We start from the raw sequence: 26,158 nt of genomic DNA, 5'->3' as shown, positions 1-26,158 counted from the left end.
CGGAAAATATGAGCTAGCAACTCATCATGACAAGAAAGTAAAATTCAGGAAAAATCCTAAGGCAGAGCAGCTTCAGGCTTCGGTGTGATACTATCATAGTCTGGGCGCAGTGGCTCACGCCTATAGTCCCTTCACTTTGGGAAGGCAAGTTGGGGCAGGTCACCTGAAGTCGGCCGTTGAAGACCACCCTGGCCCAAATGGTGAAACCTCCTCTACACTTTAAACGAAAGACAAAAATTTGCCTGGCGTGGTGGCGTGCTCATTTAGTCCCAGCTAGGCTGGAGGCTGAGGCAGGAGAATGCCTTGAGCCTAGGATGCGGAGGCTGCAGTGAGCTGAGCTCAGGCCACTGTAATCCAGCCTGGGGGACAGAGGGAGACACTGTCTCAAAAATAAATAAATCAGTACATAAATAAATAAATAAAATGAAATGAAATTGAAATAATATTTTCACATTCCCCTCACCCGGCCCATTTTATTTTCAGAGAATTGGATAAACCACCTGTTTCCCTGTGCGTTAGAGATTTTTTTCCTCAGACATTGAAGTTTTCTAAGTGCAACTCCATAAAAAGTCTCATTTTTAGCGTAAATAGTTTCTTTATGGTTGTGAAACGTGAACTTTGCGATTCTGTGAGGAAGACTGAATTCTGAAGTACCCCCTGCATTTCCCGCCCCTCGCGTCCCAGGGGAGTCCGTGGTGGGGCTGGGGCCAGGGTCCCCAGGTCGCCGGGGCGGCGTGGGAACCCCAAGCCGGGGCAGCCCCACCTCCCCAGCCCGCGCCCCCGGAGGCCACCGCGCGGCAGGGGCAGGTGCAAGCCATCCGGGCGCCCCCGCAGGCGGGGCTCCTCCAGGAGCCGGGGCGCTCGTCTGCACTCCCCTCCGGCCTGCTGGATGAGCTCCTGGCGAGCCCGGAGTTTCTGCAGGGGGCGCAACCTTTCCTAGAAACGGAGGCCCCGGGGGAGCTGGAGGCCTCGGAAGAGGCCGCCTCGCTGGAACCACCCCTCAGCGAGGAAGAATACCGGGCTCTGCTGGAGGAGCTTTAAAAGGACGCGGGGCTGGGACGGGGTCGGGGCAGGGCGGTGGCCGGTGGCCTCTCTTTCGCGGGGAACACCTGGCTCGGCGTGGAGGGGCGTGTGTTCCCTCCGGGCCGACCCGCCTGGGATTCCTGCCTTCCAGGTCTAGGCCCGGTGAGAGACTCCACAGAGCGGAGAGCTGCCATTCTTTCCTGGGCATCCCGGGGATCCCAGCGCCGGCCCAGGTACCAGCAGGTGGGCCGTGTACTGCGCACGCGCGGGTTCGCGGGCAGCCGCCTAGGCTCTGGGAGCAGCCCGGGCAGAGCTCTCTTGCCTTTCCGCCACCCCACCCCGTCCTGACCAACCCCTCGCCACCCACACCCCCCACCCCGGACATTGCGTCCTCCCCTGGGCTGGGTGGAGAACCCCGTCCCGCGAAACACCGGGCCCGCGCAGCGTCCGGGCCCGCCATCCCTCCAGCGGCGGCTGGCCTCCTCTTCGCCTCCGCTCCACCGTCGCCCGCCCGCCCGCCCGCCCTTGCCCCTGCAGCCTCCCAGCTGCCACCGTGGAGTGCCTGGCGGCTGAACGCAGACCCCAGGCCCCGCGCACGCTGGCGATGCCGACCGTTCCAGGCGGGAGGGAAGGCGGGCAGAGATGGAGAGAGGAACGGGAGACCCAGAGGGGCCGAAGGATGGGCGGAGGGAAGTTGGGAGGGAGGGAGGCAGGGAGGGAGGGAGGGAGGGAGAGAGAGGGAGGCAGTGAGGAACGGAGGGAGAGACAGAGCGACTCAGGGACAGACGGCGGGCGGGAGGGAGCCAGGGACAGAGGGAGGAAGGCAGAGAGAATAAACGGTCTCTTGCCTCCGGGAGCAACGGGACCCCCGCGCTCCGGGAAAAGGGTAAGCGCCCGGCGCGGGCTGAGGGCTGGGCCCACGGCCACCGCGTCGGGCCGGCGGGGCACCCATTCGCCCCGATTCCGTGGCCCAAGGAACGGGCGGCTTCCTCAGAGACAAAAGACCGGGACCCGGTTTGCCGTCGGGTTTTCAACCGCGTGGTTCACAGACCGCACTTCCCCAGGCTGAGCCTCGCAACGGAGCGCCAGGCCGACAGCCCCGACCACAGAGGAGCCACACTCAGGACGACTGAAGCGTGATTTGGGATTCCACGCTGCTGTGCCCTCTGCAAGGGGGCCTGTTGCTCACGTCTCTCCGGCCCCTGAAAGGCTGAGCATGTTGACTGTTTGCTTCCGGAGCTCTGCGGGCACCCACAGGCATCCAGGGAAGGGTGGAAGACTGGCATGGTGTCTCTTCGCTCCCCTTGCCAGTTTCCAAACCGGCCACACTGCAGACTCCCCATGTTGCGGGACACAGGAATCCATCGTCAGGCCATCACGCCGGGGGATGCATCCTTTCCCTGGGGTCTCGCTCTGGTCTTCTGCGTGGGAATGAACGAGAGCCACACGCCTGTGCGTGTGTGAGACTGTCACGGCCACGGCGACACCCACAGGCATTGCCTCATTCACGGAGAGAGGGCCTGGAAATCTCAAGACTCCCACGGAGGTTCAGTTCCACACTCCCCTCCAGCCTTCCAGGCTGGATTCTCCCTGCTGAAGGCGCGTGGGAGCCCAGAGAGCGGCCTCCAGTTCCCGCGGGATTCCTGGAGAGGTCCGGAGAGCCAGACCCCGAAACCCGCCCCCCTCACCCCTTCCCCCTCTACCCCTTCCGCTTCGTCCCTCCCGCCCCCACCGCCACCCCCGCCCCCACCACCAGCGTCACCACCACCACCACCACCACCACCGCCCCCCCTCCCCCCGGCCCCAGGGGGCCTCCACGCCCTGGGACCCTTCCGGAGGGCGGGCTGTCCCAGGGCTCACCGCCATTCATGAAGGGGTGGAGCCTGCCTGCCTGTTGGTCTTTATAAGAGCGGCTGGCTGGCTGTCCGGGCCGGTCTCCTGGCTGCACCTGCGCCCAGTGCACAGGTCGGCTGAGGTGCCCGGGAGCCCGCGGGCCTCTCTCTGCCCGTGTCCGTCCATGAAATTCCGGCCGGGGCTCCCCGCGATGGCTCTCCCGACACCTTCGGACGGCCCCCTCCCCGCGGAAGCCCGAGGACGAGGACGGCGAAGGAGACTCGTCTGGACCCCGAGCCAAAGCGAGGCCCTGCGAGCCTGCTTTGAGCGGAACCCGTACCCGGGCATCGCCACCAGAGAAGGGCTGGCCCAGGCCATCGGCGTTCCGGAGCCCAGGGTCCAGATTTGGTTTCAGAATGAGAGGTCACGCCAGCTGAGGCAGCACCGGCGGGAATCTCGGCCCTGGCCCGGGAGACGCGGCCCGCAAGAAGGCAGGCGAAAGCGGACCACCGTCACCGGATCCCAGACCGCCCTGCTCCTCCGCGCCTTTGAGAAGGATCGCTTTCCAGGCATCGCCGCCAGGGAAGAACTGGCCAGAGAGACGGGCCTCCCGGAGTCCACGATTCAGATCTGGTTTCAGAATCGACGGGCCAGGCACCCGGGACAGGGTGGCAGGGCGCCCGCGCACGCAGGCGGCCTGTGCAACGCGGCCCCCGGTGGGTGTCACCCTGCTCCCTCGTGGGTCACCTTCGCCCACGCCGGGGCGTGGGGAACGGCGCTTCCCGCACCCCGCGTGCCCTGCGCGCCTGGGGCTCTCCCCCGGGGGGCTTTCGTGAGCCAGGGAGCGAGGGCCGTCCCCGTGCTCCAGCCCAGCCAGGCCGCGCCGGCACGAGGGATCTCCCAAGCGGCCCCGGCACGCGCGGATTTTGCCTACGCTGCCCTGGCTCCCGCGGACGGGGCGCTCTCCCACCCTCAGGCTCCTCGGTGGCCTGCGCACCCGAGCAAAGGCCGGGAGGACCGGGACCCGCAGCGCGACGGCCTGCCGGGCCCTTGCGCGGTGGGACAGCCTGGGCCGGCTCAAGCGGGGCCACAGGGCCAAGGTGGGCTTGCGCCACCCGCGTCCCAGGGGAGTCCGTGGTGGGGCTGGGGCCAGGGTCCCCAGGTCGCCGGGGCGGCGTGGGAACCCCAAGCCGGGGCAGCCCCACCTCCCCAGCCCGCGCCCCCGGAGGCCTCCGCGCGGCAGGGGCAGGTGCAAGCCATCCGGGCGCCCCCCCAGGCGGGGCTCCTCCAGGAGCCGGGGCGCTCGTCTGCACTCCCCTCCGGCCTGCTGGATGAGCTCCTGGCGAGCCCGGAGTTTCTGCAGGGGGCGCAACCTTTCCTAGAAACGGAGGCCCCGGGGGAGCTGGAGGCCTCGGAAGAGGCCGCCTCGCTGGAACCACCCCTCAGCGAGGAAGAATACCGGGCTCTGCTGGAGGAGCTTTAAAAGGAAGCGGGGCTGGGACGGGGTCGGGGCAGGGCGGTGGCCGGTGGCCTCTCTTTCGCGGGGAACACCTGGCTCGGCGTGGAGGGGCGTGTGTTCCCTCCGGGCCGACCCGCCTGGGATTCCTGCCTTCCAGGTCTAGGCCCGGTGAGAGACTCCACAGAGCGGAGAGCTGCCATTCTTTCCTGGGCATCCCGGGGATCCCAGCGCCGGCCCAGGTACCAGCAGGTGGGCCGTGTACTGCGCACGCGCGGGTTCGCGGGCAGCCGCCTAGGCTCTGGGAGCAGCCCGGGCAGAGCTCTCTTGCCTTTCCGCCACCCCACCACGTCCTGACCAACCCCTCGCCACCCACACCCCGCACCCCCCAACCCCCACCCATGGAAAATGCGTCCTCCCCTGGGCTGCGTGGAGACCCCGGTCCCGCGAAACACCGGGCCCGCGCAGGGTTCGGGCCCGCCATCCCTCCGGCAGCGGCTCGCCTCCTCTGCGCCTCCGCTCCACCGTCGCCCGCCCGTGTCCCTGCAGCCTCCCAGCTGCCACCGTGGAGTGCCTGGCGGCTGAACGCAGACCCCAGGCCCCGCGCCGGCGATGCCGACCGCTCCAGGCGGGAGGGAAGGCGGGCAGAGTTGGAGTGACGAACGGGAGACCCAGAGGGGCCGAAGGATGGGCAGAGGGAAGTTGGGAGGGAGGGAGGGAGGGGGGGAGGGAGGGAGAGAGAGGGAGGCAGTGAGGAACGGAGGGAGAGACAGAGCGACGCAGGGACAGAGGGCGGGCGGGAGGGAGCCAGGGACAGAGGGAGGAAGGCAGAGAGAAAAAACGGTCTCCGGCCTCCGGGAGCAACGGGACCCCCGCGCTCCGGGAAAAGGGTAAGTGCCCGGCGCAGGCTGAGGGCTGGGCCCACGGCCGCCGCGTCGGGAGGGCGGGGCGCCTATTCGCCCTGATTCCGTGGAACAAGGAACGGGCAGCTACCTCAGAGACAAAAGCCCGGGACCCGGGTTGCCGTCGGGTTTTCACCCGCGTGGTTCACAGACCGCACATCCCCAGGCTGAGCCTCGCAAAGGAGCGCCAGGCCGACAGCCCCGACCACAGAGGAGCCACACTCAGGACGACTGAAGCGTGATTTGGGATTCCACGCTGCTGTGCCCTCTGCAAGGGGGCCTGTTGCTCACGTCTCTCCGGCCCCCGAAAGGCTGAGCATGTTGACTGTTTGCTTCCGGAGCTCTGCGGGCACCCACAGGCATCCAGGGAAGGGTGGAAGACCGGCATGGTGTCTCTTCGCTCTCCTTGCCAGTTTCCAAACCGGCCACACTGCAGACTCCCCATGTTGCGGGACACAGGAATCCATCGTCAGGCCATCACGCCGGGGATGCATCTTTTCCCTGGGGTCTCGCTCTGGTCTTCTGCGAGAAGACCTCCCAAGGTGCTGGGATTACAGGTCAGAGCCACCGCGCCCGGCCTGTACTTGTGTCTTTTCCAAAATTGACTATTTGGGGATAAGCTTAACATCCTCACTGCCTGCCTTTGCCCCCCACAAGTAATTAGCATACGCCTAAATAAAGTTTAAGCAAGCTAGCTCCACTATTCCCAAGCATGCATAATCTAGGGTCTAGTCTTTAGAAGTATAAAGGACAAATCGTAGGAGTACAACTACAGAAAATGTTGTACCCAAACTGGAAAGGCTTAAGTGATCAATTGACGGATTTGTGTTTCCTATGGAAGAGGGTAGAAGGCAGAGTGCTAATATAGATATATAGGGGAGAAGAGGACAGGGCTTTTATGAAATGAATGCAGTCAAATCTTGGGAAAAGTTTCTTAAGTAGCATGAATGTTAGAGAGAGGATTCATGCAATTTCAATCTTAGCCGTGTCTAAAAATATCAAGACATAGCCAGCAGTTTTTGAAAAATAAATTATTCTCAACAAAACTATTAATGAGACTGATGAGGTGTTTCCTTTATTTTTTGTCTTCCAGTTACTTGGGTTTCACAGTCACATATTCAAGGGAGCGTACGGCTGTTTGGTAAAATGAGAGAATTCCACATCATGTTTTTGTTTGTTTGTTTTTAAAGATGAAAGAGCTGAACAACCTTGTTTGGTGTTAGCAATACCACCAGATTGTTCAAATTTCTTTAGAATCGTACTCCTTAAATTACACTGTGATGTAGTTTCAAAAATGGTCTGTAATGGCCTGTGAATTGACAGCTCATTAGGACATTCTTCAGTTTGGCTGAAACCAAAAAACCTGAAACCGTCGAAATTGAAAAATAATGGGGTTTGCCAAATTCTGCTTCTTACACTTTCACCTACCACGCCGTGTTCAAATAGTGTGCTTGATAAGTATCGGAAACTTAAGGTACTCTTAATTTCAGTATAGTTTCACCAAAGTGGTATTCTTTGTGAGAAAGCCATAATCTCATCAGTAAAGCCTTTCGAAAAGATCCAACGGAAAATATGAGCTAGCAACTCATCATGACAAGAAAGTAAAATTCAGGAAAAATCCTAAGGCAGAGCAGCTTCAGGCTTCGGTGTGATACTATCATAGTCTGGGCGCAGTGGCTCACGCCTATAGTCCCTTCACTTTGGGAAGGCAAGTTGGGGCAGGTCACCTGAAGTCGGCCGTTGAAGACCACCCTGGCCCAAATGGTGAAACCTCCTCTACACTTTAAACGAAAGACAAAAATTTGCCTGGCGTGGTGGCGTGCTCATTTAGTCCCAGCTAGGCTGGAGGCTGAGGCAGGAGAATGCCTTGAGCCTAGGATGCGGAGGCTGCAGTGAGCTGAGCTCAGGCCACTGTAATCCAGCCTGGGGGACAGAGGGAGACACTGTCTCAAAAATAAATAAATAAGTACATAAATAAATAAATAAAATGAAATGAAATTGAAATAATATTTTCACATTCCCCTCACCCGGCCCATTTTATTTTCAGAGAATTGGATAAACCACCTGTTTCCCTGTGCGTTAGAGATTTTTTTCCTCAGACATTGAAGTTTTCTAAGTGCAACTCCATAAAAAGTCTCATTTTTAGCGTAAATAGTTTCTTTATGGTTGTGAAACGTGAACTTTGCGATTCTGTGAGGAAGACTGAATTCTGAAGTACCCCCTGCATTTCCCGCCCCTCGCGTCCCAGGGGAGTCCGTGGTGGGGCTGGGGCCAGGGTCCCCAGGTCGCCGGGGCGGCGTGGGAACCCCAAGCCGGGGCAGCCCCACCTCCCCAGCCCGCGCCCCCGGAGGCCACCGCGCGGCAGGGGCAGGTGCAAGCCATCCGGGCGCCCCCGCAGGCGGGGCTCCTCCAGGAGCCGGGGCGCTCGTCTGCACTCCCCTCCGGCCTGCTGGATGAGCTCCTGGCGAGCCCGGAGTTTCTGCAGGGGGCGCAACCTTTCCTAGAAACGGAGGCCCCGGGGGAGCTGGAGGCCTCGGAAGAGGCCGCCTCGCTGGAACCACCCCTCAGCGAGGAAGAATACCGGGCTCTGCTGGAGGAGCTTTAAAAGGACGCGGGGCTGGGACGGGGTCGGGGCAGGGCGGTGGCCGGTGGCCTCTCTTTCGCGGGGAACACCTGGCTCGGCGTGGAGGGGCGTGTGTTCCCTCCGGGCCGACCCGCCTGGGATTCCTGCCTTCCAGGTCTAGGCCCGGTGAGAGACTCCACAGAGCGGAGAGCTGCCATTCTTTCCTGGGCATCCCGGGGATCCCAGCGCCGGCCCAGGTACCAGCAGGTGGGCCGTGTACTGCGCACGCGCGGGTTCGCGGGCAGCCGCCTAGGCTCTGGGAGCAGCCCGGGCAGAGCTCTCTTGCCTTTCCGCCACCCCACCCCGTCCTGACCAACCCCTCGCCACCCACACCCCCCACCCCGGACATTGCGTCCTCCCCTGGGCTGGGTGGAGAACCCCGTCCCGCGAAACACCGGGCCCGCGCAGCGTCCGGGCCCGCCATCCCTCCAGCGGCGGCTGGCCTCCTCTTCGCCTCCGCTCCACCGTCGCCCGCCCGCCCGCCCGCCCTTGCCCCTGCAGCCTCCCAGCTGCCACCGTGGAGTGCCTGGCGGCTGAACGCAGACCCCAGGCCCCGCGCACGCTGGCGATGCCGACCGTTCCAGGCGGGAGGGAAGGCGGGCAGAGATGGAGAGAGGAACGGGAGACCCAGAGGGGCCGAAGGATGGGCGGAGGGAAGTTGGGAGGGAGGGAGGCAGGGAGGGAGGGAGGGAGGGAGAGAGAGGGAGGCAGTGAGGAACGGAGGGAGAGACAGAGCGACTCAGGGACAGACGGCGGGCGGGAGGGAGCCAGGGACAGAGGGAGGAAGGCAGAGAGAATAAACGGTCTCTTGCCTCCGGGAGCAACGGGACCCCCGCGCTCCGGGAAAAGGGTAAGCGCCCGGCGCGGGCTGAGGGCTGGGCCCACGGCCACCGCGTCGGGCCGGCGGGGCACCCATTCGCCCCGATTCCGTGGCCCAAGGAACGGGCGGCTTCCTCAGAGACAAAAGACCGGGACCCGGTTTGCCGTCGGGTTTTCAACCGCGTGGTTCACAGACCGCACTTCCCCAGGCTGAGCCTCGCAACGGAGCGCCAGGCCGACAGCCCCGACCACAGAGGAGCCACACTCAGGACGACTGAAGCGTGATTTGGGATTCCACGCTGCTGTGCCCTCTGCAAGGGGGCCTGTTGCTCACGTCTCTCCGGCCCCTGAAAGGCTGAGCATGTTGACTGTTTGCTTCCGGAGCTCTGCGGGCACCCACAGGCATCCAGGGAAGGGTGGAAGACTGGCATGGTGTCTCTTCGCTCCCCTTGCCAGTTTCCAAACCGGCCACACTGCAGACTCCCCATGTTGCGGGACACAGGAATCCATCGTCAGGCCATCACGCCGGGGGATGCATCCTTTCCCTGGGGTCTCGCTCTGGTCTTCTGCGTGGGAATGAACGAGAGCCACACGCCTGTGCGTGTGTGAGACTGTCACGGCCACGGCGACACCCACAGGCATTGCCTCATTCACGGAGAGAGGGCCTGGAAATCTCAAGACTCCCACGGAGGTTCAGTTCCACACTCCCCTCCAGCCTTCCAGGCTGGATTCTCCCTGCTGAAGGCGCGTGGGAGCCCAGAGAGCGGCCTCCAGTTCCCGCGGGATTCCTGGAGAGGTCCGGAGAGCCAGACCCCGAAACCCGCCCCCCTCACCCCTTCCCCCTCTACCCCTTCCGCTTCGTCCCTCCCGCCCCCACCGCCACCCCCGCCCCCACCACCAGCGTCACCACCACCACCACCACCACCACCGCCCCCCCTCCCCCCGGCCCCAGGGGGCCTCCACGCCCTGGGACCCTTCCGGAGGGCGGGCTGTCCCAGGGCTCACCGCCATTCATGAAGGGGTGGAGCCTGCCTGCCTGTTGGTCTTTATAAGAGCGGCTGGCTGGCTGTCCGGGCCGGTCTCCTGGCTGCACCTGCGCCCAGTGCACAGGTCGGCTGAGGTGCCCGGGAGCCCGCGGGCCTCTCTCTGCCCGTGTCCGTCCGTGAAATTCCGGCCGGGGCTCCCCGCGATGGCTCTCCCGACACCTTCGGACGGCCCCCTCCCCGCGGAAGCCCGAGGACGAGGACGGCGAAGGAGACTCGTCTGGACCCCGAGCCAAAGCGAGGCCCTGCGAGCCTGCTTTGAGCGGAACCCGTACCCGGGCATCGCCACCAGAGAAGGGCTGGCCCAGGCCATCGGCGTTCCGGAGCCCAGGGTCCAGATTTGGTTTCAGAATGAGAGGTCACGCCAGCTGAGGCAGCACCGGCGGGAATCTCGGCCCTGGCCCGGGAGACGCGGCCCGCAAGAAGGCAGGCGAAAGCGGACCGCCGTCACCGGATCCCAGACCGCCCTGCTCCTCCGCGCCTTTGAGAAGGATCGCTTTCCAGGCATCGCCGCCAGGGAAGAACTGGCCAGAGAGACGGGCCTCCCGGAGTCCAGGATTCAGATCTGGTTTCAGAATCGACGGGCCAGGCACCCGGGACAGGGTGGCAGGGCGCCCGCGCACGCAGGCGGCCTGTGCAACGCGGCCCCCGGTGGGTGTCACCCTGCTCCCTCGTGGGTCACCTTCGCCCACGCCGGGGCGTGGGGAACGGCGCTTCCCGCACCCCGCGTGCCCTGCGCGCCTGGGGCTCTCCCCCGGGGGGCTTTCGTGAGCCAGGGAGCGAGGGCCGTCCCCGTGCTCCAGCCCAGCCAGGCCGCGCCGGCACGAGGGATCTCCCAAGCGGCCCCGGCACGCGCGGATTTTGCCTACGCTGCCCTGGCTCCCGCGGACGGGGCGCTCTCCCACCCTCAGGCTCCTCGGTGGCCTGCGCACCCGAGCAAAGGCCGGGAGGACCGGGACCCGCAGCGCGACGGCCTGCCGGGCCCTTGCGCGGTGGGACAGCCTGGGCCGGCTCAAGCGGGGCCACAGGGCCAAGGTGGGCTTGCGCCACCCGCGTCCCAGGGGAGTCCGTGGTGGGGCTGGGGCCAGGGTCCCCAGGTCGCCGGGGCGGCGTGGGAACCCCAAGCCGGGGCAGCCCCACCTCCCCAGCCCGCGCCCCCGGAGGCCTCCGCGCGGCAGGGGCAGGTGCAAGCCATCCGGGCGCCCCCCCAGGCGGGGCTCCTCCAGGAGCCGGGGCGCTCGTCTGCACTCCCCTCCGGCCTGCTGGATGAGCTCCTGGCGAGCCCGGAGTTTCTGCAGGGGGCGCAACCTTTCCTAGAAACGGAGGCCCCGGGGGAGCTGGAGGCCTCGGAAGAGGCCGCCTCGCTGGAACCACCCCTCAGCGAGGAAGAATACCGGGCTCTGCTGGAGGAGCTTTAAAAGGAAGCGGGTCTGGGACGGGGTCGGGGCAGGGCGGTGGCCGGTGGCCTCTCTTTCGCGGGGAACACCTGGCTCGGCGTGGAGGGGCGTGTGTTCCCTCCGGGCCGACCCGCCTGGGATTCCTGCCTTCCAGGTCTAGGCCCGGTGAGAGACTCCACAGAGCGGAGAGCTGCCATTCTTTCCTGGGCATCCCGGGGATCCCAGCGCCGGCCCAGGTACCAGCAGGTGGGCCGTGTACTGCGCACGCGCGGGTTCGCGGGCAGCCGCCTAGGCTCTGGGAGCAGCCCGGGCAGAGCTCTCTTGCCTTTCCGCCACCCCACCACGTCCTGACCAACCCCTCGCCACCCACACCCCGCACCCCCCAACCCCCACCCATGGAAAATGCGTCCTCCCCTGGGCTGCGTGGAGACCCCGGTCCCGCGAAACACCGGGCCCGCGCAGGGTTCGGGCCCGCCATCCCTCCGGCAGCGGCTCGCCTCCTCTGCGCCTCCGCTCCACCGTCGCCCGCCCGTGTCCCTGCAGCCTCCCAGCTGCCACCGTGGAGTGCCTGGCGGCTGAACGCAGACCCCAGGCCCCGCGCCGGCGATGCCGACCGCTCCAGGCGGGAGGGAAGGCGGGCAGAGTTGGAGTGACGAACGGGAGACCCAGAGGGGCCGAAGGATGGGCAGAGGGAAGTTGGGAGGGAGGGAGGGAGGGGGGGAGGGAGGGAGAGAGAGGGAGGCAGTGAGGAACGGAGGGAGAGACAGAGCGACGCAGGGACAGAGGGCGGGCGGGAGGGAGCCAGGGACAGAGGGAGGAAGGCAGAGAGAAAAAACGGTCTCCGGCCTCCGGGAGCAACGGGACCCCCGCGCTCCGGGAAAAGGGTAAGTGCCCGGCGCAGGCTGAGGGCTGGGCCCACGGCCGCCGCGTCGGGAGGGCGGGGCGCCTATTCGCCCTGATTCCGTGGAACAAGGAACGGGCAGCTACCTCAGAGACAAAAGCCCGGGACCCGGGTTGCCGTCGGGTTTTCACCCGCGTGGTTCACAGACCGCACATCCCCAGGCTGAGCCTCGCAAAGGAGCGCCAGGCCGACAGCCCCGACCACAGAGGAGCCACACTCAGGACGACTGAAGCGTGATTTGGGATTCCACGCTGCTGTGCCCTCTGCAAGGGGGCCTGTTGCTCACGTCTCTCCGGCCCCCGAAAGGCTGAGCATGTTGACTGTTTGCTTCCGGAGCTCTGCGGGCACCCACAGGCATCCAGGGAAGGGTGGAAGACCGGCATGGTGTCTCTTCGCTCTCCTTGCCAGTTTCCAAACCGGCCACACTGCAGACTCCCCATGTTGCGGGACACAGGAATCCATCGTCAGGCCATCACGCCGGGGATGCATCTTTTCCCTGGGGTCTCGCTCTGGTCTTCTGCGAGAAGACCTCCCAAGGTGCTGGGATTACAGGTCAGAGCCACCGCGCCCGGCCTGTACTTGTGTCTTTTCCAAAATTGACTATTTGGGGATAAGCTTAACATCCTCACTGCCTGCCTTTGCCCCCCACAAGTAATTAGCATACGCCTAAATAAAGTTTAAGCAAGCTAGCTCCACTATTCCCAAGCATGCATAATCTAGGGTCTAGTCTTTAGAAGTATAAAGGACAAATCGTAGGAGTACAACTACAGAAAATGTTGTACCCAAACTGGAAAGGCTTAAGTGATCAATTGACGGATTTGTGTTTCCTATGGAAGAGGGTAGAAGGCAGAGTGCTAATATAGATATATAGGGGAGAAGAGGACAGGGCTTTTATGAAATGAATGCAGTCAAATCTTGGGAAAAGTTTCTTAAGTAGCATGAATGTTAGAGAGAGGATTCATGCAATTTCAATCTTAGCCGTGTCTAAAAATATCAAGACATAGCCAGCAGTTTTTGAAAAATAAATTATTCTCAACAAAACTATTAATGAGACTGATGAGGTGTTTCCTTTATTTTTTGTCTTCCAGTTACTTGGGTTTCACAGTCACATATTCAAGGGAGCGTACGGCTGTTTGGTAAAATGAGAGAATTCCACATCATGTTTTTGTTTGTTTGTTTTTAAAGATGAAAGAGCTGAACAACCTTGTTTGGTGTTAGCAATACCACCAGATTGTTCAAATTTCTTTAGAATCGTACTCCTTAAATTACACTGTGATGTAGTTTCAAAAATGGTCTGTAATGGCCTGTGAATTGACAGCTCATTAGGACATTCTTCAGTTTGGCTGAAACCAAAAAACCTGAAACCGTCGAAATTGAAAAATAATGGGGTTTGCCAAATTCTGCTTCTTACACTTTCACCTACCACGCCGTGTTCAAATAGTGTGCTTGATAAGTATCGGAAACTTAAGGTACTCTTAATTTCAGTATAGTTTCACCAAAGTGGTATTCTTTGTGAGAAAGCCATAATCTCATCAGTAAAGCCTTTCGAAAAGATCCAACGGAAAATATGAGCTAGCAACTCATCATGACAAGAAAGTAAAATTCAGGAAAAATCCTAAGGCAGAGCAGCTTCAGGCTTCGGTGTGATACTATCATAGTCTGGGCGCAGTGGCTCACGCCTATAGTCCCTTCACTTTGGGAAGGCAAGTTGGGGCAGGTCACCTGAAGTCGGCCGTTGAAGACCACCCTGGCCCAAATGGTGAAACCTCCTCTACACTTTAAACGAAAGACAAAAATTTGCCTGGCGTGGTGGCGTGCTCATTTAGTCCCAGCTAGGCTGGAGGCTGAGGCAGGAGAATGCCTTGAGCCTAGGATGCGGAGGCTGCAGTGAGCTGAGCTCAGGCCACTGTAATCCAGCCTGGGGGACAGAGGGAGACACTGTCTCAAAAATAAATAAATAAGTACATAAATAAATAAATAAAATGAAATGAAATTGAAATAATATTTTCACATTCCCCTCACCCGGCCCATTTTATTTTCAGAGAATTGGATAAACCACCTGTTTCCCTGTGCGTTAGAGATTTTTTTCCTCAGACATTGAAGTTTTCTAAGTGCAACTCCATAAAAAGTCTCATTTTTAGCGTAAATAGTTTCTTTATGGTTGTGAAACGTGAACTTTGCGATTCTGTGAGGAAGACTGAATTCTGAAGTACCCCCTGCATTTCCCGCCCCTCGCGTCCCAGGGGAGTCCGTGGTGGGGCTGGGGCCAGGGTCCCCAGGTCGCCGGGGCGGCGTGGGAACCCCAAGCCGGGGCAGCCCCACCTCCCCAGCCCGCGCCCCCGGAGGCCACCGCGCGGCAGGGGCAGGTGCAAGCCATCCGGGCGCCCCCGCAGGCGGGGCTCCTCCAGGAGCCGGGGCGCTCGTCTGCACTCCCCTCCGGCCTGCTGGATGAGCTCCTGGCGAGCCCGGAGTTTCTGCAGGGGGCGCAACCTTTCCTAGAAACGGAGGCCCCGGGGGAGCTGGAGGCCTCGGAAGAGGCCGCCTCGCTGGAACCACCCCTCAGCGAGGAAGAATACCGGGCTCTGCTGGAGGAGCTTTAAAAGGACGCGGGGCTGGGACGGGGTCGGGGCAGGGCGGTGGCCGGTGGCCTCTCTTTCGCGGGGAACACCTGGCTCGGCGTGGAGGGGCGTGTGTTCCCTCCGGGCCGACCCGCCTGGGATTCCTGCCTTCCAGGTCTAGGCCCGGTGAGAGACTCCACAGAGCGGAGAGCTGCCATTCTTTCCTGGGCATCCCGGGGATCCCAGCGCCGGCCCAGGTACCAGCAGGTGGGCCGTGTACTGCGCACGCGCGGGTTCGCGGGCAGCCGCCTAGGCTCTGGGAGCAGCCCGGGCAGAGCTCTCTTGCCTTTCCGCCACCCCACCCCGTCCTGACCAACCCCTCGCCACCCACACCCCCCACCCCGGACATTGCGTCCTCCCCTGGGCTGGGTGGAGAACCCCGTCCCGCGAAACACCGGGCCCGCGCAGCGTCCGGGCCCGCCATCCCTCCAGCGGCGGCTGGCCTCCTCTTCGCCTCCGCTCCACCGTCGCCCGCCCGCCCGCCCGCCCTTGCCCCTGCAGCCTCCCAGCTGCCACCGTGGAGTGCCTGGCGGCTGAACGCAGACCCCAGGCCCCGCGCACGCTGGCGATGCCGACCGTTCCAGGCGGGAGGGAAGGCGGGCAGAGATGGAGAGAGGAACGGGAGACCCAGAGGGGCCGAAGGATGGGCGGAGGGAAGTTGGGAGGGAGGGAGGCAGGGAGGGAGGGAGGGAGGGAGAGAGAGGGAGGCAGTGAGGAACGGAGGGAGAGACAGAGCGACTCAGGGACAGACGGCGGGCGGGAGGGAGCCAGGGACAGAGGGAGGAAGGCAGAGAGAATAAACGGTCTCTTGCCTCCGGGAGCAACGGGACCCCCGCGCTCCGGGAAAAGGGTAAGCGCCCGGCGCGGGCTGAGGGCTGGGCCCACGGCCACCGCGTCGGGCCGGCGGGGCACCCATTCGCCCCGATTCCGTGGCCCAAGGAACGGGCGGCTTCCTCAGAGACAAAAGACCGGGACCCGGTTTGCCGTCGGGTTTTCAACCGCGTGGTTCACAGACCGCACTTCCCCAGGCTGAGCCTCGCAACGGAGCGCCAGGCCGACAGCCCCGACCACAGAGGAGCCACACTCAGGACGACTGAAGCGTGATTTGGGATTCCACGCTGCTGTGCCCTCTGCAAGGGGGCCTGTTGCTCACGTCTCTCCGGCCCCTGAAAGGCTGAGCATGTTGACTGTTTGCTTCCGGAGCTCTGCGGGCACCCACAGGCATCCAGGGAAGGGTGGAAGACTGGCATGGTGTCTCTTCGCTCCCCTTGCCAGTTTCCAAACCGGCCACACTGCAGACTCCCCATGTTGCGGGACACAGGAATCCATCGTCAGGCCATCACGCCGGGGGATGCATCCTTTCCCTGGGGTCTCGCTCTGGTCTTCTGCGTGGGAATGAACGAGAGCCACACGCCTGTGCGTGTGTGAGACTGTCACGGCCACGGCGACACCCACAGGCATTGCCTCATTCACGGAGAGAGGGCCTGGAAATCTCAAGACTCCCACGGAGGTTCAGTTCCACACTCCCCTCCAGCCTTCCAGGCTGGATTCTCCCTGCTGAAGGCGCGTGGGAGCCCAGAGAGCGGCCTCCAGTTCCCGCGGGATTCCTGGAGAGGTCCGGAGAGCCAGACCCCGAAACCCGCCCCCCTCACCCCTTCCCCCTCTACCCCTTCCGCTTCGTCCCTCCCGCCCCCACCGCCACCCCCGCCCCCACCACCAGCGTCACCACCACCACCACCACCACCACCGCCCCCCCTCCCCCCGGCCCCAGGGGGCCTCCACGCCCTGGGACCCTTCCGGAGGGCGGGCTGTCCCAGGGCTCACCGCCATTCATGAAGGGGTGGAGCCTGCCTGCCTGTTGGTCTTTATAAGAGCGGCTGGCTGGCTGTCCGGGCCGGTCTCCTGGCTGCACCTGCGCCCAGTGCACAGGTCGGCTGAGGTGCCCGGGAGCCCGCGGGCCTCTCTCTGCCCGTGTCCGTCCGTGAAATTCCGGCCGGGGCTCCCCGCGATGGCTCTCCCGACACCTTCGGACGGCCCCCTCCCCGCGGAAGCCCGAGGACGAGGACGGCGAAGGAGACTCGTCTGGACCCCGAGCCAAAGCGAGGCCCTGCGAGCCTGCTTTGAGCGGAACCCGTACCCGGGCATCGCCACCAGAGAAGGGCTGGCCCAGGCCATCGGCGTTCCGGAGCCCAGGGTCCAGATTTGGTTTCAGAATGAGAGGTCACGCCAGCTGAGGCAGCACCGGCGGGAATCTCGGCCCTGGCCCGGGAGACGCGGCCCGCAAGAAGGCAGGCGAAAGCGGACCGCCGTCACCGGATCCCAGACCGCCCTGCTCCTCCGCGCCTTTGAGAAGGATCGCTTTCCAGGCATCGCCGCCAGGGAAGAACTGGCCAGAGAGACGGGCCTCCCGGAGTCCAGGATTCAGATCTGGTTTCAGAATCGACGGGCCAGGCACCCGGGACAGGGTGGCAGGGCGCCCGCGCACGCAGGCGGCCTGTGCAACGCGGCCCCCGGTGGGTGTCACCCTGCTCCCTCGTGGGTCACCTTCGCCCACGCCGGGGCGTGGGGAACGGCGCTTCCCGCACCCCGCGTGCCCTGCGCGCCTGGGGCTCTCCCCCAGGGGCCTTTCGTGAGCCAGGGAGCGAGGGCCGTCCCCGTGCTCCAGCCCAGCCAGGCCGCGCCGGCACGAGGGATCTCCCAAGAGGCCCCGGCACGCGCGGATTTTGCCTACGCTGCCCTGGCTCCCGCGGACGGGGCGCTCTCCCACCCTCAGGCTCCTCGGTGGCCTGCGCACCCGAGCAAAGGCCGGGAGGACCGGGACCCGCAGCGCGACGGCCTGCCGGGCCCTTGCGCGGTGGGACAGCCTGGGCCGGCTCAAGCGGGGCCACAGGGCCAAGGTGGGCTTGCGCCACCCGCGTCCCAGGGGAGTCCGTGGTGGGGCTGGGGCCAGGGTCCCCAGGTCGCCGGGGCGGCGTGGGAACCCCAAGCCGGGGCAGCCCCACCTCCCCAGCCCGCGCCCCCGGAGGCCTCCGCGCGGCAGGGGCAGGTGCAAGCCATCCGGGCGCCCCCACAGGCCGGGCTCCTCCAGGAGCCGGGGCGCTCGTCTGCACTCCCCTCCGGCCTGCTGGATGAGATCCTGGCGAGCCCGGAGTTTCTGCAGGGGGCGCAACCTTTCCTAGAAACGGAGGCCCCGGGGGAGCTGGAGGCCTCGGAAGAGGCCGCCTCGCTGGAACCACCCCTCAGCGAGGAAGAATACCGGGCTCTGCTGGAGGAGCTTTAAAAGGACGCGGGGCTGGGACGGGGTCGGGGCAGGGCGGTGGCCGGTGGCCTCTCTTTCGCGGGGAACACCTGGCTCGGCGTGGAGGGGCGTGTGTTCCCTCCGGGCCGACCCGCCTGGGATTCCTGCCTTCCAGGTCTAGGCCCGGTGAGAGACTCCACAGAGCGGAGAGCTGCCATTCTTTCCTGGGCATCCCGGGGATCCCAGCGCCGGCCCAGGTACCAGCAGGTGGGCCGTGTACCGCGCACGCGCGGGTTCGCGGGCAGCCGCCTAGGCTCTGGGAGCAGCCCGGGCAGAGCTCTCTTGCCTTTCCGCCACCCCACCCCGTCCTGACCAACCCCTCGCCACCCACACCCCGCACCCCCCAACCCCCACCCACGGAAAATGCGTCCTCCCCTGGGCTGGGTGGAGACCCCGGTCCCGCGAAACACCGGGCCCGCGCAGGGTTCGGGCCCGCCATCCCTCCGGCAGCGGCTCGCCTCCTCTGCGCCTCCGCTCCACCGTCGCCCGCCCGTGTCCCTGCAGCCTCCCAGCTGCCACCGTGGAGTGCCTGGCGGCTGAACGCAGACCCCAGGCCCCGCGCCGGCGATGCCGACCGCTCCAGGCGGGAGGGAAGGCGGGCAGAGTTGGAGTGACGAACGGGAGACCCAGAGGGGCCGAAGGATGGGCAGAGGGAAGTTGGGAGGGAGGGAGGGAGGGGGGGAGGGAGGGAGAGAGAGGGAGGCAGTGAGGAACGGAGGGAGAGACAGAGCGACGCAGGGACAGAGGGCGGGCGGGAGGGAGCCAGGGACAGAGGGAGGAAGGCAGAGAGAAAAAACGGTCTCCGGCCTCCGGGAGCAACGGGACCCCCGCGCTCCGGGAAAAGGGTAAGCGCCCGGCGCGGGCTGAGGGCTGGGCCCACGGCCACCGCGTCGGGCCGGCGGGGCACCCATTCGCCCCGATTCCGTGGCCCAAGGAACGGGCGGCTTCCTCAGAGACAAAAGACCGGGACCCGGTTTGCCGTCGGGTTTTCAACCGCGTGGTTCACAGACCGCACTTCCCCAGGCTGAGCCTCGCAACGGAGCGCCAGGCCGACAGCCCCGACCACAGAGGAGCCACACTCAGGACGACTGAAGCGTGATTTGGGATTCCACGCTGCTGTGCCCTCTGCAAGGGGGCCTGTTGCTCACGTCTCTCCGGCCCCTGAAAGGCTGAGCATGTTGACTGTTTGCTTCCGGAGCTCTGCGGGCACCCACAGGCATCCAGGGAAGGGTGGAAGACTGGCATGGTGTCTCTTCGCTTCCCTTGCCAGTTTCCAAACCGGCCACACTGCAGACTCCCCATGTTGCGGGACACAGGAATCCATCGTCAGGCCATCACGCCGGGGGATGCATCCTTTCCCTGGGGTCTCGCTCTGGTCTTCTGCGTGGGAATGAACGAGAGCCACACGCCTGTGCGTGTGTGAGACTGTCACGGCCACGGCGACACCCACAGGCATTGCCTCATTCACGGAGAGAGGGCCTGGAAATCTCAAGACTCCCACGGAGGTTCAGTTCCACACTCCCCTCCAGCCTTCCAGGCTGGATTCTCCCTGCTGAAGGCGCGTGGGAGCCCAGAGAGCGGCCTCCAGTTCCCGCGGGATTCCTGGAGAGGTCCGGAGAGCCAGACCCCGAAACCCGCCCCCCTCACCCCTTCCCCCTCTACCCCTTCCGCTTCGTCCCTCCCGCCCCCACCGCCACCCCCGCCCCCACCACCAGCGTCACCACCACCACCACCACCACCACCGCCCCCCCTCCCCCCGGCCCCAGGGGGCCTCCACGCCCTGGGACCCTTCCGGAGGGCGGGCTGTCCCAGGGCTCACCGCCATTCATGAAGGGGTGGAGCCTGCCTGCCTGTTGGTCTTTATAAGAGCGGCTGGCTGGCTGTCCGGGCCGGTCTCCTGGCTGCACCTGCGCCCAGTGCACAGGTCGGCTGAGGTGCCCGGGAGCCCGCGGGCCTCTCTCTGCCCGTGTCCGTCCGTGAAATTCCGGCCGGGGCTCCCCGCGATGGCTCTCCCGACACCTTCGGACGGCCCCCTCCCCGCGGAAGCCCGAGGACGAGGACGGCGAAGGAGACTCGTCTGGACCCCGAGCCAAAGCGAGGCCCTGCGAGCCTGCTTTGAGCGGAACCCGTACCCGGGCATCGCCACCAGAGAAGGGCTGGCCCAGGCCATCGGCGTTCCGGAGCCCAGGGTCCAGATTTGGTTTCAGAATGAGAGGTCACGCCAGCTGAGGCAGCACCGGCGGGAATCTCGGCCCTGGCCCGGGAGACGCGGCCCGCAAGAAGGCAGGCGAAAGCGGACCGCCGTCACCGGATCCCAGACCGCCCTGCTCCTCCGCGCCTTTGAGAAGGATCGCTTTCCAGGCATCGCCGCCAGGGAAGAACTGGCCAGAGAGACGGGCCTCCCGGAGTCCAGGATTCAGATCTGGTTTCAGAATCGACGGGCCAGGCACCCGGGACAGGGTGGCAGGGCGCCCGCGCACGCAGGCGGCCTGTGCAACGCGGCCCCCGGTGGGTGTCACCCTGCTCCCTCGTGGGTCACCTTCGCCCACGCCGGGGCGTGGGGAACGGCGCTTCCCGCACCCCGCGTGCCCTGCGCGCCTGGGGCTCTCCCCCGGGGGGCTTTCGTGAGCCAGGGAGCGAGGGCCGTCCCCGTGCTCCAGCCCAGCCAGGCCGCGCCGGCACGAGGGATCTCCCAAGCGGCCCCGGCACGCGCGGATTTTGCCTACGCTGCCCTGGCTCCCGCGGACGGGGCGCTCTCCCACCCTCAGGCTCCTCGGTGGCCTGCGCACCCGAGCAAAGGCCGGGAGGACCGGGACCCGCAGCGCGACGGCCTGCCGGGCCCTTGCGCGGTGGGACAGCCTGGGCCGGCTCAAGCGGGGCCACAGGGCCAAGGTGGGCTTGCGCCACCCGCGTCCCAGGGGAGTCCGTGGTGGGGCTGGGGCCAGGGTCCCCAGGTCGCCGGGGCGGCGTGGGAACCCCAAGCCGGGGCAGCCCCACCTCCCCAGCCCGCGCCCCCGGAGGCCTCCGCGCGGCAGGGGCAGGTGCAAGCCATCCGGGCGCCCCCCCAGGCGGGGCTCCTCCAGGAGCCGGGGCGCTCGTCTGCACTCCCCTCCGGCCTGCTGGATGAGCTCCTGGCGAGCCCGGAGTTTCTGCAGGGGGCGCAACCTTTCCTAGAAACGGAGGCCCCGGGGGAGCTGGAGGCCTCGGAAGAGGCCGCCTCGCTGGAACCACCCCTCAGCGAGGAAGAATACCGGGCTCTGCTGGAGGAGCTTTAAAAGGACGCGGGGCTGGGACGGGGTCGGGGTAGGGCGGTGGCCGGTGGCCTCTCTTTCGCGGGGAACACCTGGCTCGGCGTGGAGGGGCGTGTGTTCCCTCCGGGCCGACCCGCCTGGGATTCCTGCCTTCCAGGTCTAGGCCCGGTGAGAGACTCCACAGAGCGGAGAGCTGCCATTCTTTCCTGGGCATCCCGGGGATCCCAGCGCCGGCCCAGGTACCAGCAGGTGGGCCGTGTACTGCGCACGCGCGGGTTCGCGGGCAGCCGCCTAGGCTCTGGGAGCAGCCCGGGCAGAGCTCTCTTGCCTTTCCGCCACCCCACCCCGTCCTGACCAACCCCTCGCCACCCACACCCCGCACCCCCCAACCCCCACCCACGGAAAATGCGTCCTCCCCTGGGCTGGGTGGAGACCCCGGTCCCGCGAAACACCGGGCCCGCGCAGGGTTCGGGCCCGCCATCCCTCCGGCAGCGGCTCGCCTCCTCTGCGCCTCCGCTCCACCGTCGCCCGCCCGTGTCCCTGCAGCCTCCCAGCTGCCACCGTGGAGTGCCTGGCGGCTGAACGCAGACCCCAGGCCCCGCGCCGGCGATGCCGACCGCTCCAGGCGGGAGGGAAGGCGGGCAGAGTTGGAGTGACGAACGGGAGACCCAGAGGGGCCGAAGGATGGGCAGAGGGAAGTTGGGAGGGAGGGAGGGAGGGGGGGAGGGAGGGAGAGAGAGGGAGGCAGTGAGGAACGGAGGGAGAGACAGAGCGACGCAGGGACAGAGGGCGGGCGGGAGGGAGCCAGGGACAGAGGGAGGAAGGCAGAGAGAAAAAACGGTCTCCGGCCTCCGGGAGCAACGGGACCCCCGCGCTCCGGGAAAAGGGTAAGTGCCCGTCGCGGGCTGAGGGCTGGGCCCACGGCCGCCGCGTCGGGAGGGCGGGGCACCTATTCGCCCTGATTCCGTGGAACAAGGAAGGGGCAGCTACCTCAGAGACAAAAGCCCGGGACCCGGGTTGCCGTCGGGTTTTCACCCGCGTGGTTCACAGACCGCACATCCCCAGGCTGAGCCTCGCAAAGGAGCGCCAGGCCGACAGCCCCGACCACAGAGGAGCCACACTCAGGACGACTGAAGCGTGATTTGGGATTCCACGCTGCTGTGCCCTCTGCAAGGGGGCCTGTTGCTCACGTCTCTCCGGCCCCCGAAAGGCTGAGCATGTTGACTGTTTGCTTCCGGAGCTCTGCGGGCACCCACAGGCATCCAGGGAAGGGTGGAAGACCGGCATGGTGTCTCTTCGCTCTCCTTGCCAGTTTCCAAACCGGCCACACTGCAGACTCCCCATGTTGCGGGACACAGGAATCCATCGTCAGGCCATCACGCCGGGGATGCATCTTTTCCCTGGGGTCTCGCTCTGGTCTTCTGCGAGAAGACCTCCCAAGGTGCTGGGATTACAGGTCAGAGCCACCGCGCCCGGCCTGTACTTGTGTCTTTTCCAAAATTGACTATTTGGGGATAAGCTTAACATCCTCACTGCCTGCCTTTGCCCCCCACAAGTAATTAGCATACGCCTAAATAAAGTTTAAGCAAGCTAGCTCCACTATTCCCAAGCATGCATAATCTAGGGTCTAGTCTTTAGAAGTATAAAGGACAAATCGTAGGAGTACAACTACAGAAAATGTTGTACCCAAACTGGAAAGGCTTAAGTGATCAATTGACGGATTTGTGTTTCCTATGGAAGAGGGTAGAAGGCAGAGTGCTAATATAGATATATAGGGGAGAAGAGGACAGGGCTTTTATGAAATGAATGCAGTCAAATCTTGGGAAAAGTTTCTTAAGTAGCATGAATGTTAGAGAGAGGATTCATGCAATTTCAATCTTAGCCGTGTCTAAAAATATCAAGACATAGCCAGCAGTTTTTGAAAAATAAATTATTCTCAACAAAACTATTAATGAGACTGATGAGGTGTTTCCTTTATTTTTTGTCTTCCAGTTACTTGGGTTTCACAGTCACATATTCAAGGGAGCGTACGGCTGTTTGGTAAAATGAGAGAATTCCACATCATGTTTTTGTTTGTTTGTTTTTAAAGATGAAAGAGCTGAACAACCTTGTTTGGTGTTAGCAATACCACCAGATTGTTCAAATTTCTTTAGAATCGTACTCCTTAAATTACACTGTGATGTAGTTTCAAAAATGGTCTGTAATGGCCTGTGAATTGACAGCTCATTAGGACATTCTTCAGTTTGGCTGAAACCAAAAAACCTGAAACCGTCGAAATTGAAAAATAATGGGGTTTGCCAAATTCTGCTTCTTACACTTTCACCTACCACGCCGTGTTCAAATAGTGTGCTTGATAAGTATCGGAAACTTAAGGTACTCTTAATTTCAGTATAGTTTCACCAAAGTGGTATTCTTTGTGAGAAAGCCATAATCTCATCAGTAAAGCCTTTCGAAAAGATCCAACGGAAAATATGAGCTAGCAACTCATCATGACAAGAAAGTAAAATTCAGGAAAAATCCTAAGGCAGAGCAGCTTCAGGCTTCGGTGTGATACTATCATAGTCTGGGCGCAGTGGCTCACGCCTATAGTCCCTTCACTTTGGGAAGGCAAGTTGGGGCAGGTCACCTGAAGTCGGCCGTTGAAGACCACCCTGGCCCAAATGGTGAAACCTCCTCTACACTTTAAACGAAAGACAAAAATTTGCCTGGCGTGGTGGCGTGCTCATTTAGTCCCAGCTAGGCTGGAGGCTGAGGCAGGAGAATGCCTTGAGCCTAGGATGCGGAGGCTGCAGTGAGCTGAGCTCAGGCCACTGTAATCCAGCCTGGGGGACAGAGGGAGACACTGTCTCAAAAATAAATAAATAAGTACATAAATAAATAAATAAAATGAAATGAAATTGAAATAATATTTTCACATTCCCCTCACCCGGCCCATTTTATTTTCAGAGAATTGGATAAACCACCTGTTTCCCTGTGCGTTAGAGATTTTTTTCCTCAGACATTGAAGTTTTCTAAGTGCAACTCCATAAAAAGTCTCATTTTTAGCGTAAATAGTTTCTTTATGGTTGTGAAACGTGAACTTTGCGATTCTGTGAGGAAGACTGAATTCTGAAGTACCCCCTGCATTTCCCGCCCCTCGCGTCCCAGGGGAGTCCGTGGTGGGGCTGGGGCCAGGGTCCCCAGGTCGCCGGGGCGGCGTGGGAACCCCAAGCCGGGGCAGCCCCACCTCCCCAGCCCGCGCCCCCGGAGGCCACCGCGCGGCAGGGGCAGGTGCAAGCCATCCGGGCGCCCCCGCAGGCGGGGCTCCTCCAGGAGCCGGGGCGCTCGTCTGCACTCCCCTCCGGCCTGCTGGATGAGCTCCTGGCGAGCCCGGAGTTTCTGCAGGGGGCGCAACCTTTCCTAGAAACGGAGGCCCCGGGGGAGCTGGAGGCCTCGGAAGAGGCCGCCTCGCTGGAACCACCCCTCAGCGAGGAAGAATACCGGGCTCTGCTGGAGGAGCTTTAAAAGGACGCGGGGCTGGGACGGGGTCGGGGCAGGGCGGTGGCCGGTGGCCTCTCTTTCGCGGGGAACACCTGGCTCGGCGTGGAGGGGCGTGTGTTCCCTCCGGGCCGACCCGCCTGGGATTCCTGCCTTCCAGGTCTAGGCCCGGTGAGAGACTCCACAGAGCGGAGAGCTGCCATTCTTTCCTGGGCATCCCGGGGATCCCAGCGCCGGCCCAGGTACCAGCAGGTGGGCCGTGTACTGCGCACGCGCGGGTTCGCGGGCAGCCGCCTAGGCTCTGGGAGCAGCCCGGGCAGAGCTCTCTTGCCTTTCCGCCACCCCACCCCGTCCTGACCAACCCCTCGCCACCCACACCCCCCACCCCGGACATTGCGTCCTCCCCTGGGCTGGGTGGAGAACCCCGTCCCGCGAAACACCGGGCCCCCGCAGCGTCCGGGCCCGCCATCCCTCCAGCGGCGGCTCGCCTCCTCTTCGCCTCCGCTCCACCGTCGCCCGCCCGCCCGCCCGCCCTTGCCCCTGCAGCCTCCCAGCTGCCACCGTGGAGTGCCTGGCGGCTGAACGCAGACCCCAGGCCCCGCGCACGCTGGCGATGCCGACCGTTCCAGGCGGGAGGGAAGGCGGGCAGAGATGGAGAGAGGAACGGGAGACCCAGAGGGGCCGAAGGATGGGCGGAGGGAAGTTGGGAGGGAGGGAGGCAGGGAGGGAGGGAGGGAGGGAGAGAGAGGGAGGCAGTGAGGAACGGAGGGAGAGACAGAGCGACTCAGGGACAGACGGCGGGCGGGAGGGAGCCAGGGACAGAGGGAGGAAGGCAGAGAGAATAAACGGTCTCTGGCCTCCGGGAGCAACGGGACCCCCGCGCTCCGGGAAAAGGGTAAGCGCCCGGCGCGGGCTGAGGGCTGGGCCCACGGCCACCGCGTCGGGCCGGCGGGGCACCCATTCGCCCCGATTCCGTGGCCCAAGGAACGGACGGCTTCCTCAGAGACAAAAGACCGGGACCCGGTTTGCCGTCGGGTTTTCAACCGCGTGGTTCACAGACCGCACTTCCCCAGGCTGAGCCTCGCAACGGAGCGCCAGGCCGACAGCCCCGACCACAGAGGAGCCACACTCAGGACGACTGAAGCGTGATTTGGGATTCCACGCTGCTGTGCCCTCTGCAAGGGGGCCTGTTGCTCACGTCTCTCCGGCCCCTGAAAGGCTGAGCATGTTGACTGTTTGCTTCCGGAGCTCTGCGGGCACCCACAGGCATCCAGGGAAGGGTGGAAGACTGGCATGGTGTCTCTTCGCTCCCCTTGCCAGTTTCCAAACCGGCCACACTGCAGACTCCCCATGTTGCGGGACACAGGAATCCATCGTCAGGCCATCACGCCGGGGGATGCATCCTTTCCCTGGGGTCTCGCTCTGGTCTTCTGCGTGGGAATGAACGAGAGCCACACGCCTGTGCGTGTGTGAGACTGTCACGGCCACGGCGACACCCACAGGCATTGCCTCATTCA

The sequence above is a fragment of the Pongo pygmaeus genome, chromosome 16 (genome assembly GCF_028885625.2).
Source record: "Pongo pygmaeus isolate AG05252 chromosome 16, NHGRI_mPonPyg2-v2.0_pri, whole genome shotgun sequence".
In the NCBI taxonomy this organism is placed as follows: domain Eukaryota; kingdom Metazoa; phylum Chordata; class Mammalia; order Primates; family Hominidae; genus Pongo; species Pongo pygmaeus.
This window is presented reverse-complemented; position numbering follows the sequence as displayed.